Consider the following 17,127-nt stretch of genomic DNA (forward strand, 5'->3'; position numbering starts at 1 on the left):
AAGAACAGAAACTCTTCAAAAGCAACGTCTTCATGACATTAAGGCTCAAGAAAGGAGAAGAGATGTCAGACTAAAGATTGGTGAAAAATGGGATGAAGCTAGGAGAGTACTCGATATGCCTCAGCTTAGCACTAACAATGATAGGCAGTTCTTACATCTTCTTGACAAGCTGGAAATCTCAAATCCTAACAATGACATGTACATGAATGCTATCAAGACTGAAGTCTTAAGGATCACAGCTGCTTTTGATAGATCCCTAAATGAGATGAGCATTTTTGTATATTATCAGAGTGAAGGATCATTCAAGGTGTCACTTCATCTATTTGAGAATCGTTCTTTGTCAGAGATTTGGGTTCTTTTAAACAAAGTCAAAAGAAGCTCAGAATTGAATGAAGTTCTTCGAGAAAGGCTTAAAGAGTTTGCCAGCAGGGCTAGTCCTCAAGTGGTCAACAATCCTCATCAGGTGAGATTCTTTAAGTCTGATTGTCTTCAAATCTGTCAGCTAGATGTACAATCTCTTAAAGACTACTCAGCTAAGCATCTGGTCTGGATGGAACATCATTTGAGAACTGCTGGATATTCATCCATGTTGAAGACTCAAGCTGCTGACTTGATTCAAGCTTATTGTGAAAAGAATGTTAAAAGGTACAATCAACTCAAGAATAAGCTGAAGTCAGTTGGAGTTCAACCAGTCAGACCAGCAAGCTTCACTTCAGAAAAGGATCGTGTCTTTGACAAGGAATTGCTTCAAGATTTAGAAGAAGGTGAAGTCAGAAGAGAAGACAACTGAAGTCAATTAGCTCAAAACTCAATGTAATATGATTAGAGCTTTATGAATCAAGATAGTCTAATGTAGTTATATGTTCAGGCTAGAGGAACATCTATCTTGTATTCACTTGTAAATTTCATTTGGAATCTGGAAAATGTTAAATATAATCCAGAACTTTTCTGCTATTTACTTTACATTACTGTTTATATCTTTTTCTTATTTGTTAGTTGAGTTATCCTCTAGGTATTTGTTGTTATTGTCTAACAAGCAAATAGGGGGAGATTGAAAGGCATATGTCATAGCCTACTCGTTTATTCGAGTATTTAACTCAACTCAAATAAGAATGTAATAAGTAAATAGTGGATCTATCATCAGAGAGATCTCACAAAGTAACATCTGTCAAAGAATAAAGAAACATTGTTCATCTGCAGACTTGAAGATTCACTGGAAGAAGTTCAAGAATTTGATCATGCCTCAGTGATATAAATCAAGATCGTGGATTTAATTAAATGACAGAGATCTCGTCAAGGTATCATTTATTACAAGGATTCAATCAGAACATCAAAGTCAAGACATGAAGAAACGTCAAGAAAGTTAGTCACTCATGAACCAGACAGTACATCGAGTGTCAGCATTGAAGTGGCGGAATTGATTCATAAGTCTCAGTGACTTTCAGAAGATTGTCAGAAGAATGGATGCTGCTCAGGGTTAGTATTAATTCTCTATTAATTAATTAAGTCATATAATTTAATTAAGAAAATAAATTATATCTGTAAGGATTAATTTATTGATTAATTGAATTAAATTGATTAATTAATTTAGAATTAATATTAAGGATTTTCAGAATTTTAATTGGTTAAAATCTGTTTTAATTCTAAAAAGACAACTGATTGTACTAGTATGACAATCGGTATGACAATTGATAGTCATACCGAAAGTCATGCTAATTCAGTTGATTGTCTTGATAGAATTATTATTTAGATTAAAATCACTTATTAATTCAGTAAAACAATTTCATTTGAACTAATATGACAATCGGTATGACAATCAATAGTCATACCGAAAGTCTTGCTAGTTCATTTTAATTGTCTTGCTAGCTCTAAAAATTGTCACACCGAAAGTATTATTGGACAAAGGATTGTCATACCAGTTCATGAATCTCGGCTGTGTTGATTAAAAAGCAGCAGAAGCATCCAATTAACAAACACACATACAGAGAGCAATCAAACAGAAGCCAAGAACAAAAAGAGAACAAGCAGCCAAATATTTCATCTTATCTGCTAATTCAAGATTACAATTTCTAGCTTGTAAAGTTAAATCCAATCAACTAGAAATCACTCTCTTGTTCTTGTGTATCAATCTAGCGGATTAAAATCCCTAGAACTTAATCTCAAATCGCATTTAGCATTTGATCTTTTAATTACAAAAATAGAAAAAGTTCATGTCGAATTTATTCTAGATTTGTAATAATTGATTTGAGATTAATCCCTTGTAACCGATACCGTAGTTGTAACACCTTTCAAGTTTAATAAAAGTTTTATTTAACTTGAATTTTGTTTCACAATTTTATTCCGTATTTTATTCGACTAAACGGTATTGTTTGCATTCAACCCCCCCTTCTACAAACAAATTGGGACCTAACAACACTGATCATAAAGTCTGATGTATGAGAACAAAAACTAAACAGATTTTGAGAAAGAACCTGAAACCATTCCAAGTTCATTTACCAGTCTTGTAAAAGTAGCTTCACATAGTGGTTTTGTGAAGATATCTGCTAGTTGTTGATCTGTTGGAATAAAATGCAATTCTACTATACCTTCGATCACATGTTCCCTTATGAAATGGTACCTAATGCTTATGTGCTTTATCATTGAGTGTTGAACTGGATTTGCTATCATAGCAATAGCACTTTGAGTATCACAGTAAATGGGTATTTTAGAAAATTCTAACCCATAGTCTAGTAACTGATTCTTCATCCAAAGAATCTGTGCACAACAGCTTCCTGCAGCAATATATTTTGCTTCTACAGTTGATGTGGAAATTGATTTATGTTTCTTGCTAAACTAAGAAACCAATCTGAGTCCAAGAAATTGGCAGCTTCCACTAGTGCTTTTCCTGTCTATTTTGCATCCTGCAAAATCTACATCTGAGTAACCTATTAGCTTAAAATCTGATTCCCTAGGATACCACAATCCTAGATCAGTTGTACCCTTGAGGTACTTGAAAATTCTTTTCACAGCTATTAGATGAGGTTCTCTTGGATCAACCTAAAATCTTGCACAAAGACAGGTAGCATACATGATATCTGGTCTACTTGCAGTTAAATAGAGTAAAGTGCCAATCATACCTCTGTAGTTAGTAATATCTATTAATGCTCCAGTATCTTTATCTAACTTGGTGGCAGTGGCCATGAGAGTGGATGCAGTTGAACTGTCTTGCATTCCAAATTTCTGGAGTAAATTTCTGGTGTACTTGGATTGATTTATGAAAGTACCTTCTTTAGTTTGCTTGATTTGAAGTCCCAGAAAATAGCTAAGTTCTCCCATCATACTCATTTGATATCTTGACTGCATTAGCTTTGAAGACTTTTCACAGAGTTTGGCATTTGTAGAACCAAAAATGATATCATCAACATAAATTTGGACTAAAAGTAAGTCCTTGCCATGGTTAATATAGAACAGGGTTTTATCAATTGTTCCTCTGGTAAATCCACTTTCCAGAAGAAATTGTGCCAGAGTTTCATACCATGCTCTTGGAGCTTGCTTTAGGCCATAGAGTGTTTTATCAAGTCTGTAGACATGATTAGGAAGTTTTGGATCTATAAATCTTGGAGGTTGTTCAACATATACCTCTTCCTCTAATTCTCCATTGAGAAATGCACTCTTTACATCCATTTGAAAGACTTTAAACCTCTTGTGAGCAACATAAGCCAAAAAGTTTCTTATGGCTTCGAATCTAGCAACTGAAGCATATGTTTCATCATAATCAATACCCTCCTGTTGAGAGTAACCTTTAGCAATCAACCTTGCTTTGTTTCTTGTAATTATGCCATCACTGTCAATTTTGTTTCTGAACACCCATTTTGTGCCAACAATGAATCTGTTCTTTGGTCTTGGCACTAGGGTCCAGACTTTATTTCTTTCAAATTTATTTAACTTTTCCTGCATTGCTTGCACCCAATCATCATCTTGAAGAGCTTCTTCCACTTTCTTTGGTTCAGTCTGAGATAGAAAGGAATGATAGAGACAATCATTTGTTGTTGCTGTTCTAGTTCTGACACCTACTTCAGGATCTCCAATTATTAAGTCAGATGTATGTGATTTAGTCCACTTTCTTGCAGATGGAAGTTGATCTCTAGAACTGGATCCTCCCCTATTATCCATGTTGTCTCCATCAGCATTTTCTGATGCTCCCCCTGAAGTTATGCCCTCTGAGATTCCAGAATTTGAGTTGGATCCTTCATGAATTGAAAAATTAGAGTTTTCAGAATTGTCAGAATTTGGCTCATCAGAACTTGATGAATCAGAACTTGAAGAGCTAGTGACTGGTTCTGATGCTTCTTGAGAATCTTCAGGTGTGGTATGATCATCAGCTTGCTCCCTCTGAACAGGTGCATTTTCCTTTGGAGCAGTTACCACAGTTTCAATGATATCAGAATTTAACCTGTCAGAACTTACAGGATCAGGATTTAGGTCATCAGAATTTACAGGATCAGAATTTACAGGATCAGAATTTACATCTTCATTTTTAAATCTCAGCTGATCATGATCATTGAAATCTTCAAGTTCGGTAATCTTTTTATCATCAAAAGATACATTGATAGATTCCATGACAACCCTTATTGTTAAATTATAGACTCTAAAGGCTTTTGTGGAAAGTGGATATCCAACAAAAATTCCTTCATCAGCTTTTAGATCAAATTTTGACAGCTATTCAGGATGAGTCTTAAGAACAAAACACTTGCATCCAAATACATGAATATATTTCAGATTTGGCTTCTTTTTCTTCACCATCTCATATGGTGTTTTTCCATGCTTGTTTATGAGTGTAGCATTCTGTGTAAAACAAGCAGTCTGCACAGCTTCATCCCAAAAATAGGGTGGTAGCTTTGCTTCATCAAGCATAGTTCGTTCCGCTTCAATAAGTGTCCTGTTCTTTCTTTCTACAACTCCATTCTGCTGTGGAGTTCCAGGTGCAGAAAATTCCTTCTTTATTCCTTGCTCTTTGAAGAACTCTTCCATGATTAAATTCTTGAACTCAGTGCCATTATCACTTCTTATTATTTTAACAGAATCTTTGACTAACTTATCCAGCTGTCTGACATGGTCAGTTAATGTAGATGTAGTTTCATTCTTCTTATGCAAGAAATGCACCCAAGTGTATCTTGTGAACTCATCCACTATAACCATAGCATATTTCTTCTTTGCAATAGACATGACATTGACTGGACCAAATAGATCAACATGCAGTAAGTGATCAGGCTTAAGAATTGAGGATTCAGTTTTGCTCTTGAATGAAGATTTTCTTTGTTTTGCCTTTTGACATGAGTCACAAAGACCATCAGGAACAAATATTGATTTTGGCAGTCCTCTCATAAGATCTTTCTTTGCTAGATCATTTATGTTGTTGAAATTTAAATGAGAGAGTCTCTTGTGCCAATTCCAGCTTTCTTCAATTGATGCTCTGCTTAACAGACAGATTGCAGAACCATCAGAATTTGTTGAAAGTCTGGCTTCATATATGTTACCATGTTTGTAACTTTTCAGAACCACTTTGCTTGTAGAATTACTTACAACTTCACAGTGTTCTTCAAAGAAATCCACATGATAACCTATGTCACAGATTTGACTCACACTTAGCAGATTATGTTTAAGTCCCGAGACAAGAGCTACTGTTTCAATTATGACATTCCCAAGATTGATATTTCCATATCCCAGAGTTTTTCCCATGTTGTCATCTCCATAAGAAACGCTTGGGCCAGCTTTCTCCACAAAGTCTGATAGCAGGGCTTTATTTCCAATCATATGTCCTGAACATCCACTTTCCAGAAACATGATGTTTTTCCTGTTGCCCTGCAATCACAAAGGCCACTATTGATTAGTTTTAAGAACCCAGACTTGCTTGGATCCTTTGTCCTTGTTAAGTTTGTTAGCATTTGTAGCGGATTTGGTTTCAGAGTTTATGCTAACATGCTTTTTATCAGACTTTGCATCAGAATTTACACTAGAAGGAATTACACTAACTTTCTTAAAGAAGGTTTTATTTCATAATAATCATAGTACAAACTATGATATTCCTTACAAGTATAAATAGAATGTCATAAACTACCACAATGAAAACAAGGATTTTGTGGTTTAAACCTAACAGACTGACTCTTAACTCCTGAACTAGGAGATAAAGAGTTTATATCTTTATTTTTCCTGTAAAAAGAAGCAAAATGGTTAGAGTTTCCATAATTATATCATTTCTTTCTAGGAGCATTAGGAACAGGCATATAATTATTACTTTTATTTACACCTTTCTTTCCATTCCTATTTTTCCTAGCTTCCTTTACCTTGTTCACATTTTTAATCTCTTTCAGCTTATACTTAAGCTGCTTCTTTGCCATTAAGCCAATGTTCACCAAAGCTAGTTTATCCTGTTTTAATTTGTCAGAAGTTGACTTTTCTTCTATTTTAGAGTCTTTCATCTTTTCAGAATCAGACACAACAGTTTTTGCAACAAATTTAACAAGATTTACCTTTGGATTTACAATCTGTTTGATAGCAATTGGCTTAATTGGCAAAGTCCCTTTCTCACTTTTACCATCTTTATAATCTAACCCCTCTTTCCAGTTTCCACTACTTAGAATATTCTGAGCAGTTTTGCCTGAATTAGTCCAAGTCTTGATGATTTCTCTTTCTTTTTCTAATTCAGTTTTTAGATAATCTTCTTGTTTAAGCAATTCATTCTTAACATACACAGCATTATCTCTCTCTTTCTGGATAGTGTTCATCTTGACTAACTCTTTTTTAAGATAGCTATTTCTGTTTTTGTACTTTAGATTTTCATATTTTAATCTTTCATTCTCTAAAGTCTGATCTCTATAGCTAATATAAATGTTTTTCAGAAATAATCTTAAATCGGTAATATCTTTTATATCAAAAGCAAGAGTTGATAGAGGTACCTCTAGTTTAGCAGCATCAGAACTGCTATCAGCATTTGCCATTAAGGCATAGTTCACCTCTTCTTCAGATTCTGAAGTGTCTGCCCGGTTTTTCTTCTTTGTGATAAGTGCCTGGCCTTTATCACCTTTTCCTTTCTTGCAATCAAGAGAGATGTGGCCTCTTTCACCATAATTGTAGCATTTGACATTTGAGATGTCTCCTCTGTCAGACTTTCCTCCTTTTCCTTTAGACTTTCTGAACCCTTTCTTGTCAGAACTTCCACCTTTTTTGGAAAATTTCTTACCATTTATGAATTTCTTGTAGGCTATCTTTGTGATATCCTTCACCATAAGAGCACACAGTTGCATCATCACTGCATCAACATCCACTTCAGATAAATTTTCAGGTTCTGAATCATCATCATCAGAATCTGATGACTCTGAATCAGAGTGTATGATGAGAGCCTTTCCTTTTGCCTTCTTAGAGACAATTGGCTTTTCTTCAGCCTTTAAAGCAACTGTCTTAGACATCACTCCATGCCTCTTCTTTCTTTACTCCATCTCAAGATCATGAGTCTTGAGTATCCCATAGATTTTATCAAGAGACATATCAGCAAGTTCATAGTTGTCTCTTATTGTAATAGCTTTCAAATTCCACTTTTCAGGAAGAGCTAGTAGGAATTTCAGATTTGAATCTTCTGGATCATATTCCTTATCCACTAGTGGCAGATTATTCAACAGCTTTGTGAATCTGTCATATGTCTCAGTTAGTGACTCATCAGATTTTGAGTCAAAGTACTCATACTCCTGTGTGAGTATTGTCTTCCTGTTCTTTTTGATGGCATTGGTTCCTTGACATCTCACTTCCAATGCATCCCAGATTTCTTTTGCAGTCTTGCATCCAATCACCCTGTTTGACATGACATTGTCGAGTGCACTATGAAGCATGTGTCTTACTTTTGCATCCTTGCCTAGTGAAGAGATGTCTTCAGTGGTGTATTCTCTCTTTTCTTTGGGAATCATCTTCTGTGGCTCATTCCCAACTGCAATAGAAAGCTTTGTGGGCTTGTTTGGACCATCATAAATTCTCTCTAAATATTCTAGATCTGTAGCTTCCAGAAACATGACCATCTTCACACTCCATACAGGGTACTCAGACACCTTGAGCAAAGGAACCCTAATGGTTTCATATCTACTGGTGTTTTGAAAGGGTTGAACCTTTGCAGGTTCTTGAGGGTCTGGTATTTTTGCTTGATCAGACATGATTGATTGTTTGTTTGGATCTTAACTATTTTTAAGCTTAACAGATTGGCTCTGATACCACTTGTTAGGCCTCAATGATACTATAGAAAGGGGTTGAATATAGTATCTACAATCAATTCGATTATGAACACAAGTATGTAACAGAAAACAAGTTTATTCAATATATCAAACTCTGTTACAGTAGGTTTAATCTACTCTCTCAGTGATGTATGATATCACTAAGAGCTGTTAGGGTTACAATGAATAATATTCTCGTGAATGATAACACCTATAGTGTAAACCCTAATCGGTGTTTATATATTACACAGTTACAAGATAACTACCAATTGATATGATAATGATTCTGTTTCCTAGAATATATCAATCAGAGATTATCTACTGCAGTCCTATAGATGTCTAATTCTTCATGCAAATCTTTACTTGTTTAATCCAGATCATCTCCTGTAAATCAGCCACTTTTTATCCCTGAAGTGTATCCGTACTTAAGTCCTGATATAAGTTCTGACGCCTTAAGTTCTGATAACTTCCTGTGTTCAATAAGTTCTGATTTCCAGTTAAGTTCTTATATTCTCATAATAAGTTCTGAAACTAAACAAATCAGATTAGACATGATATCACAAATATATCAAACAATTACCATAAATGAAATGAAGCTAGGAAAAAGAGAAAAGAGTGAACCTTCGATGAAAAATGAACTCAAGAACTTTGTGGTACTAAAGCCCAAACTAACAAGTGTCACGGTTTTAACAAAGCACCCAATGTTGGTTGATTACTGTCCACCTAGACCTGATGAAAAAAGCTGATGGGTATATATATTGCAAGTTTCAAAACAACCAAGGATGCCATCTTAAGATCAAGAATAGCCAAAATTTACAGATATGTAAAGATTCTATGTGTAATGACTGGGCATCCTCAGTTTGGGGAAGCTAAAGATGAGGAAACGCAAAGGCTAGGAGCTCAAAAAAGAAGGAAGAAGCAGGGCATTAAAGGAGTTAAAAGAAAATTGGAGATGCCTGCAACTTCAACGGGAACTGAGAAGAAAGAAGAAAATCCAAAATGGGCTAAAGGAAATAGGGTAAAGGTCAAAGCAAAAAGGCAAAGTAGAGCTACAGAAAAGGAAAGTGAACCATCTCAACCTATGCCAACAAGTCAACCATGTAACGACCGGGAAATTTACGTTGTATTATATCATATTTATAATAAAATATGTGTATTAGTATGTCATTTATGTGTGATTATCTGTTAAACCCAAAGGGTTACATGTTACGTGTATCCCGTGTCATTTTTGTATTTTAAGGTATTTTTCAGATATTTTATTTCACATTCATAGCTTTCATTTCAAACGTTTCACGACCCAAACAATGATTTTTAAAGCCAGTATTTCAAATAAAATAATGGGCCTTATTTTTCATCAAACGGCCTTTACAATCGCATTATTCTGAACATCTAGATATTTTATAAATTTTCTCGTTTTATGAAAAATGACTTTTCCGGGCCCCATTGGGTGTTAAAAACCCCACAAAAATCACATTTTTATTTTTATAAAATTATAGGACTTTTATTTATACCATTTCTTTGTATTTTTGCATTATTCACAATTTTTGGGAAATTTTGGCATATATATTCTATATATAAAATATTTATAAATTAAATTTCAATACCCAAAAATTATGAAAATTAGGGCCAAATATTTTTATGAAATGTATAAGTAGCCCCTTAATTTTATTTAGAGTATTAATTTTACAGCTATAAATACCCTAATTATTAATAATTTAATTAATTAAAATCAGAAAATTCAGCAAATATTCCCAATTTTCCAGAATTAGGGTTCTTGAGTTCTTCACTTCAAGGAGAGATTTCATCATGTTTCTGATCTCCAAATCAAGCATGTAAGTAGTCGTTGCAAAGCTCTTGATCTCTACTTTCGATTGGTATAATCAATTTCATGTTTTATATCTTTAATTTTCAATTTGATTTTTAGGGTTCATGTTCGATTTAGGGGTTTTAAGAATCGTTTGATGTTTTGGTTTATCCAGATACCTTTATCTCGAGTTTAGGAATGATTTCGTATACTTATTTTGATTATATAACCCCTGGGAGACTAAGAACAAAGTTTTGAAATTTTGACGATTTTTTTTTAATTTTCTGAATTTTCTATTGATCTGTGATTGTTGTGATGGTTGGGGATTGATTGTAAATAGGTTATGCTTTGATTTGACACCCGAATCATCGAATTTGGTTTCCGTTTAAGCAAAACCCGTTTTTCCGATTTAAACCGCTGGAGGAGCTTCTTTTTTGGCCGGAGATGGCGGTGAGGCGGTGGTCAGGGGATTTCGACACCGTGGTGAGAAGGCTGCAGCACGGAGGAATCGAATGGGACCAAGAACTCGGGCAAACGATCATCTGGAAGCTCAGAACACGCTCGTCGGAAAACATGGCCGGTGGCCGGAGTGGCTGCAGAAACCGGTGGGTTGACCCGGTGTTCATACTAACCCGAATACCGACCCATTAACCCAGAAGGATGACCCGAGTTTGATCCTAAAAAGCCCAAATCAGTTTTCTGATTTCTGTTTCTGAATTTTAATTATTTAATTATATTTTATAAAAACAGAAATTAGATTTATTAATTCTGAAAATCAATTAAAAATTAGTTTTTAAATTCTGTACAATAGTATTAATAATTCCTAAATTATTTTATAAATTTATAAATTTGAATTTAGTGATTTAATTAAGTATTTAATTATTTATTTAATCATTTATCTATTTATTTATTTATTATTTAATAGTTAATAATTAAGGATTATATTGATCGAATATTACGAGAAACGATTCGATAAATAAGGGAATAAAACGAATAACTCGTAGAAATGCGAGTAATTGATTGGTGAACTGAATTCTGATTCGGATAATAGTTTATTTATTCGACAGTTATCGTATCAGTTGATCGTATCTATTATTTACTTATAAATAATCGATCTAATTGAATAAATAACGATAAGTTGTAAATAATTATAATAAGTTGTGATTAATCCTAAAAATTAGGGATTAATTATTTAAAATTATTAAATAATTATTTATTAATTATTCATTTGTAATTTATTTATTTAATAATTAAAAAGTGATTAATTATTTTGATAATTGATCACATAATTTTCAATAAACCATAACTTATTCATTTTAACTCCAAAAATTATAGAAAATTTATTTTTGACTTGGATTTTTCTTAAATAATTATTTTAGGATTTAAAAATTTGTAATAATTATTTATATTGAATAATAAATTGAATTAACAATGTCTAATTAATAGTAATTAGACCGTTAGTCCGTTTTGAGCGAAACGAAAGCCATTTTACTCAGAAAAATGAATTCTTTTCATTAAAAATAATATAAAGACCTGATTTCTTCTAGAAATTAGTTGACCTTATTGATTGCTTGATTATCCGTCGAAATACGTGCCGAGACGAATCCGAAAAATGGGAAATGAAGCAGAAGGTGATCAACGGAGCAATCAGCGAGTCGATTTTGATTCTAAAAATTATTTTAACTATAAAAATTATTATGTGCTTATGTGCTTATGTGTATTATATGGTTAATCGAGTCTTACTTGCTTATATGTAATATACGAGTCGGTCATAAGCGTATGGGTAGATAATAGGAACAAAATGAAGTCAATTTAAGATGCAACTGAAGTACAAAATGACTTAACCAGTCTATTTTGCTAACAGAAGTTAAGCCAGCAAGGCAGGCCGAGTAGGTGATAGACGAAAGTGAGTTAATTGCAGTAAGTCGCGCAGAAGGCAAGTTTCTCCTCTATTCCATTTTCCAGAATAGTGATATTCTCTTTAGATTCTTATTACATTTGCGCTCTTTTAATTCTCTTGTTCATAATTCATTTCGATTCTTGATTTATTCTTTTCATTTGAATTCATTATTCATATTCCAATTGTTACTCACAATTATTGATATATTCTGGTGATTAGAATATATCAAAGTATACTGATTATTCCGGTTGCTATTCCAGGGACTGGATAATATTACTTTTGGGATTAAGTTTACTTAATCCTAAGGACCGGGACATAACCGGATCCTTGAGACGGGCCATAGTGCCTGGGTGCCCCACGGGATCTATATAGTGAGATATAGATCTGTACTATATCCTGGCTGATCAGCAGGGTATAGCTGCGAACTTAAGTCCAGTTTAGTTCGTTTATATTCGCCAGTAATGGCCTTCTTTCTATTCTTATGAGGTTATATCTTACAGATATACCTGGGTTACGGATTCACTTATATTGCTTTAACACTGTTTATATTTTGTAGACTTGTTGAGCAATTTTTGGCTCACCCCTTTTGTTGTTATTCACCTTATTATTTTCAGTTAAGAAGGAATATGAAACCCATCAGGATACGAGTGGTAAAGAAGCGGGTCAAGCCTCGGGATCCTCTCATACCCAAGGTGTTGATCCCAATCCAGGAAGAAAGCTTTGAGTTGCCCGAGCAGGTGGAGTGTTGATAGATAGTGTGTTTGTTTGAATAAAAGCTGAACTTAGTTTAAAATAAATTAGACAATGGTTTGTAATAAAGAGAGTTTGTGAGATTTTAAATGTTATTTTGTAATAAAAGTAGTTAGTGGTTCTTGTTTTCATACTTCAACCTAAAAAGGTCCTGGTTAGTGTTAAAGGGGTTTAGTTTCATTTCTTTATTATTTATTAATAAGTTTGTACAAGTTTGGTGATTAGCTCGTAACCCCCAGACTTATACCCCGGGTCTGGAGGGCGTTATAGTTTGGCATCAGAGCTGTAGGTTTGGTCCCTGAAATCAAGAACATTAGGATTAAGATAAGATAGGGAGATCACATAAGATAGGGATAGTTAAACTAGGAAGAATAGTGTTAGGATTTAGGTCAGATTAGGATAGGAAAGTATAAATCTTAAGATTGTCTAGTAATCTTTTCTTTTCTTTGGTATATTATCAGATGGCATCTTCTGGTTATTCTGCATCTTCCGAGAGGACAGTCACTGGGCCAGCAGCACCAGTTATACCTCCAGTATCTGAGTTTATGTTTCCTCCTTTACCACCTCCACCACCATTGCCACAGGAGCCGGTACCACCAGTTCAGGGGATAGTTTATGACCCCATAGAGATGTTTGATCCATTTGAGTTCTTCGAGCCGATGGTTCATTTACCAGTTGAGCACCAGTTTATACTGGGTATTGAGCAGGAATTACCACCACCACCATTGTTACCTCCTATCCCAGTGCATGCCCCAGAGCCGGATGTGTTCCAGATGATTCCAGTCGAGGGGATGGGAGAGCATGATGTGGATCTACAGCTAGGATTACCACAGCAGGGTGCAGGTATTCCGAGGGTTCCTTCACAGGAATCGGTAGGTCAGGTTTCTCAGCCATACATGGTACCATACCATGAGTATAGAGTTATGAGGGATGATGTGGAGTATTGGTAGGCACAGTGTCGAGAGATCATGCATCTGTTTGATCATAGGGATAGAGGACCGTTAGCGGCCCTACAGCCAGATTACTATATGAGACAGCGATTACAGTCAGTGTTGATGAGTGCTACTTGGGAGCTTGATGATTTGACCCATGATGGACCTCCTTCTTTTGCAGAGTTCTATCGGATATTTCGCTTGGCACAGACTTTGGTCCAGGCACTTAAAGAGGAGCTTAGGCGTATTCCGCCTAGGTTCTGAGACAGTGACAGTTGAGACAGTAACTTCAGAGTACAGATGTATATAGAGGCAGCATAGTATAACCTAGTGAGTAGTGTGTACGTGTGTATTAGTAGATTAACCTGTATTAGGATTTTGACCTGTAGTGGTAGTATGACTTGTAGCCGCGGTAATTACCAGCAGAGCGAGACTTTTTGTATCAAGCATTTACACCTGAGGCTGGTGTCATATATATAAACTGAACTTTTCAAATTTCTTTTATTTAAATTTAAGTCTTTATAGTTTTACAGCATTTACTTTCACCTTATTGTTTTTCCAGCTTTCCATATTATAATTCCTGTTGAAAAAAAAAGAGAAAAAGAGAGAAAAAGAAACAGAAAAGAAAAGAACAACCATTTTATTTAACTGTTTACATTTCCAGTTTTTACATTCAGCAACTGTTTTCTTGATTTAAATCATGTTATTAATACCGGATAAATTTTTTTCTTACCTACTGTCAATTGTTTATTAAACTGTTAAAGAAATATCACCTATTTTATTATCAGTAGAAGATGGCACCAAAAAGAAAGACTAGGGTTGAGACTTCTAACAGCAATTCCGAAGGTCAGACTAATGAAACCATGAACCAATTATTCCATCTGATGCAACAATAGATGGTAATGATGTGGGCAGATGCAGCATCAACAACAGCAAATTCAACAACAAATGTTACAACAGCCACCTCGTCCCGAGCCTCAATTACCACCAGCATTACATGTTGTTACTTTTAAGCAGTTTCAGTCAGTTAAACCTCCATAATTTGATGGGTCTACTGATCCTATTAAAGCTACCACCTGGTTAAAAGAAATAGAGAAAGCGTTTACACTAGTGAAGATAGGTGAGGACCAGAAGACTGATTTTGCTAGTTACTTGTTGAAGGGAGAGGCAAATTATTGGTGGGAATCTAAAAAGGCTTTAGAGGGTGAAGATGTTATTGCTTGGGATAGGTTTAAAGAGTTGTTTTTAGAAAAGCATATTCCTCACTACGTAATGAATCAGATGCAGATAAAGTTTTTGGAACTGAAGCATGGGAGTATGTCTGTAACCGAGTATGAAGCCAAATTTAATGAATTGGCTAGGTTTGTTCCAGAACAGGTGGACACTGAAGAGAAATGAGTTCAGAGATTTCAAGAGGGATTACGACCATGGATACGTGGACAGGTCACAGTTTTTGAATTAACAACATATACTGCTGTAGTCCAAAAATCTTTGATCATCGAAGGAGAAAGTGAAAGATCTCAACGAGACAGAGGACAGGGAAATTTCAAAGACCGTTCCAGCAGGAAGCCGGGATTTCAAGCCCGGGCAAATTTGAATTTCAAAAGGATAGGACAGGGTACACAAAAAGCAGGTAATCGTTTCCAAGCCTCCAAACAGCAGGGAATTGTTAAGGTTCCAGTTCCGTATTGCAAAACTTGTGGACGCAAGCATACCGGCATATGTATTAAAGCAGATGTGATATGTTTCAAATGCAAGCAGAAAGGGCACTACTCTAATGAATGTCCAACAGGAAAAACAACAGAAATCATTTGCTACCAATGCGGAAAGAAAGGACATATCGTTAGGAATTGTAAATAACCAGCAATGGCAGCCAGTATTCTGAAAGTATTGGCATTACCTCCGCCACCACCGCCGAATCAACCCAAAGCAAGGACTTTTAACATGACGATGAAAGAAGCAGTGCAGAGCCCAATTGTGATCGCAGGTACGCTTCTGGTGAATTCTGTAGATTCAAAAGTATTGATTGATTCTGGAGCTACCCGTTCATTTATTTATAAAGAATTTCTTGATAAGTTACATTGTGAAATCAAATGGTTGGGCGAGACGTTAATTATAAAATTAGTGAATGACGACCAAGTTCCAGTGGATCGAGTGTGTCCTGCGTGTAATATAGAAATAGGTGGACATCATTTTTTCTGTAGACTTAATTCCTTTTAAGCTAGGAGAATTCGATATTATTTTGGGAATGGATTGGTTAGCATGTCATAAAACTCAGATAGATTGCGCGGATAAGAAAGTTAAATTGCAAACTGCGGAAAATGCAACGGTAATATTCAAGGGCGAAAAACAGCGGAAGAAATTTCTCACCGTGATGCAGACCAAACGATTGCTTCGACAAGGTTGTGAAGTGTATATAGCTTACGTCTTAGATACTGAAAAAGAAAGTCCTAGAATAGAAGACATTTCAGTTGTATGTGAGTTTCCGGACGTCTTTCCAGACGAGCTTCCAGGGTTACCGCCAGATCGAGAAATTGAGTTCACGATTGATCTAGCACCAGGTACAGAACCAGTTTCGAAAGCTCCGTATCGAATGGCTCCAGTCGAGATAAAGGAATTGTCAATGCAATTGTAAGATCTTCTAGACCGAGGCATCATACGACCTAGTGTATCCCCATGGGGTGCACCAGTGTTATTCGTAAAGAAGAAGGATGGCAGCATGCGATTATGCATCGACTATCGGGAGTTGATTAAGCTCACTATTAAGAACAAGTATCCTTTACCGAGAATTGACGATTTGTTCGACCAGCTAAAAGGAACTGCGTGGTTTTCGAGGATAGATTTGCGATCAGGCTATCATCAATTGAAGATTAAAGCTGAAGACATTCCCAAGACTGCGTTTTGTACGAGATATGGACATTATGAGTTTCTTGTAATGGCATTTGGTTTGACAAACGCGCCAGCTGCATTCATGGATTTGATGAACAGGGTATTCAAGAAATATTTGGACAAATTCGTGATTGTATTCATTGATGACATCTTGATTTATTCCAAGATGGAAGAAGAGCATGCAGAACACTTGAGGATAGCTTTGGAAATTCTGAGGAAAGAGCAACTGTACGGAAAATTCTCAAAGTGTGAATTCTGGTTAAGGGAAGTACAATTTCTAGGGCATATCATCAGTAGAGAAGGCATCCAAGTCGATCCAGCGAAGATTGAAGTTGTGTTGAATTGGGAACGACCAAAGACACCGACAGAAGTTCGAAGTTTCTTGGGATTGGCAGGGTATTATCGAAGATTTGTCAAAGATTTTGCAAAAATAGCAATGCCGTTGACCAAGTTAACTCGAAAAAGTGAAAAGTTTGTATGGAATGATAAATGTGAAGAAAGTTTCCAAGAGTTGAAGAATCGATTAGTAACCGCACCGGTACTTGTATTGCCAGACGAGCAAGGGAATTTTGTTATTTTCAGCGACGCTTCGTATCGCGGGCTAGGATGTGTATTGAT

Source organism: Apium graveolens, chromosome 11, assembly GCF_009905375.1.
Source record: "Apium graveolens cultivar Ventura chromosome 11, ASM990537v1, whole genome shotgun sequence".
Taxonomy (NCBI): Eukaryota; Viridiplantae; Streptophyta; class Magnoliopsida; order Apiales; family Apiaceae; genus Apium; species Apium graveolens.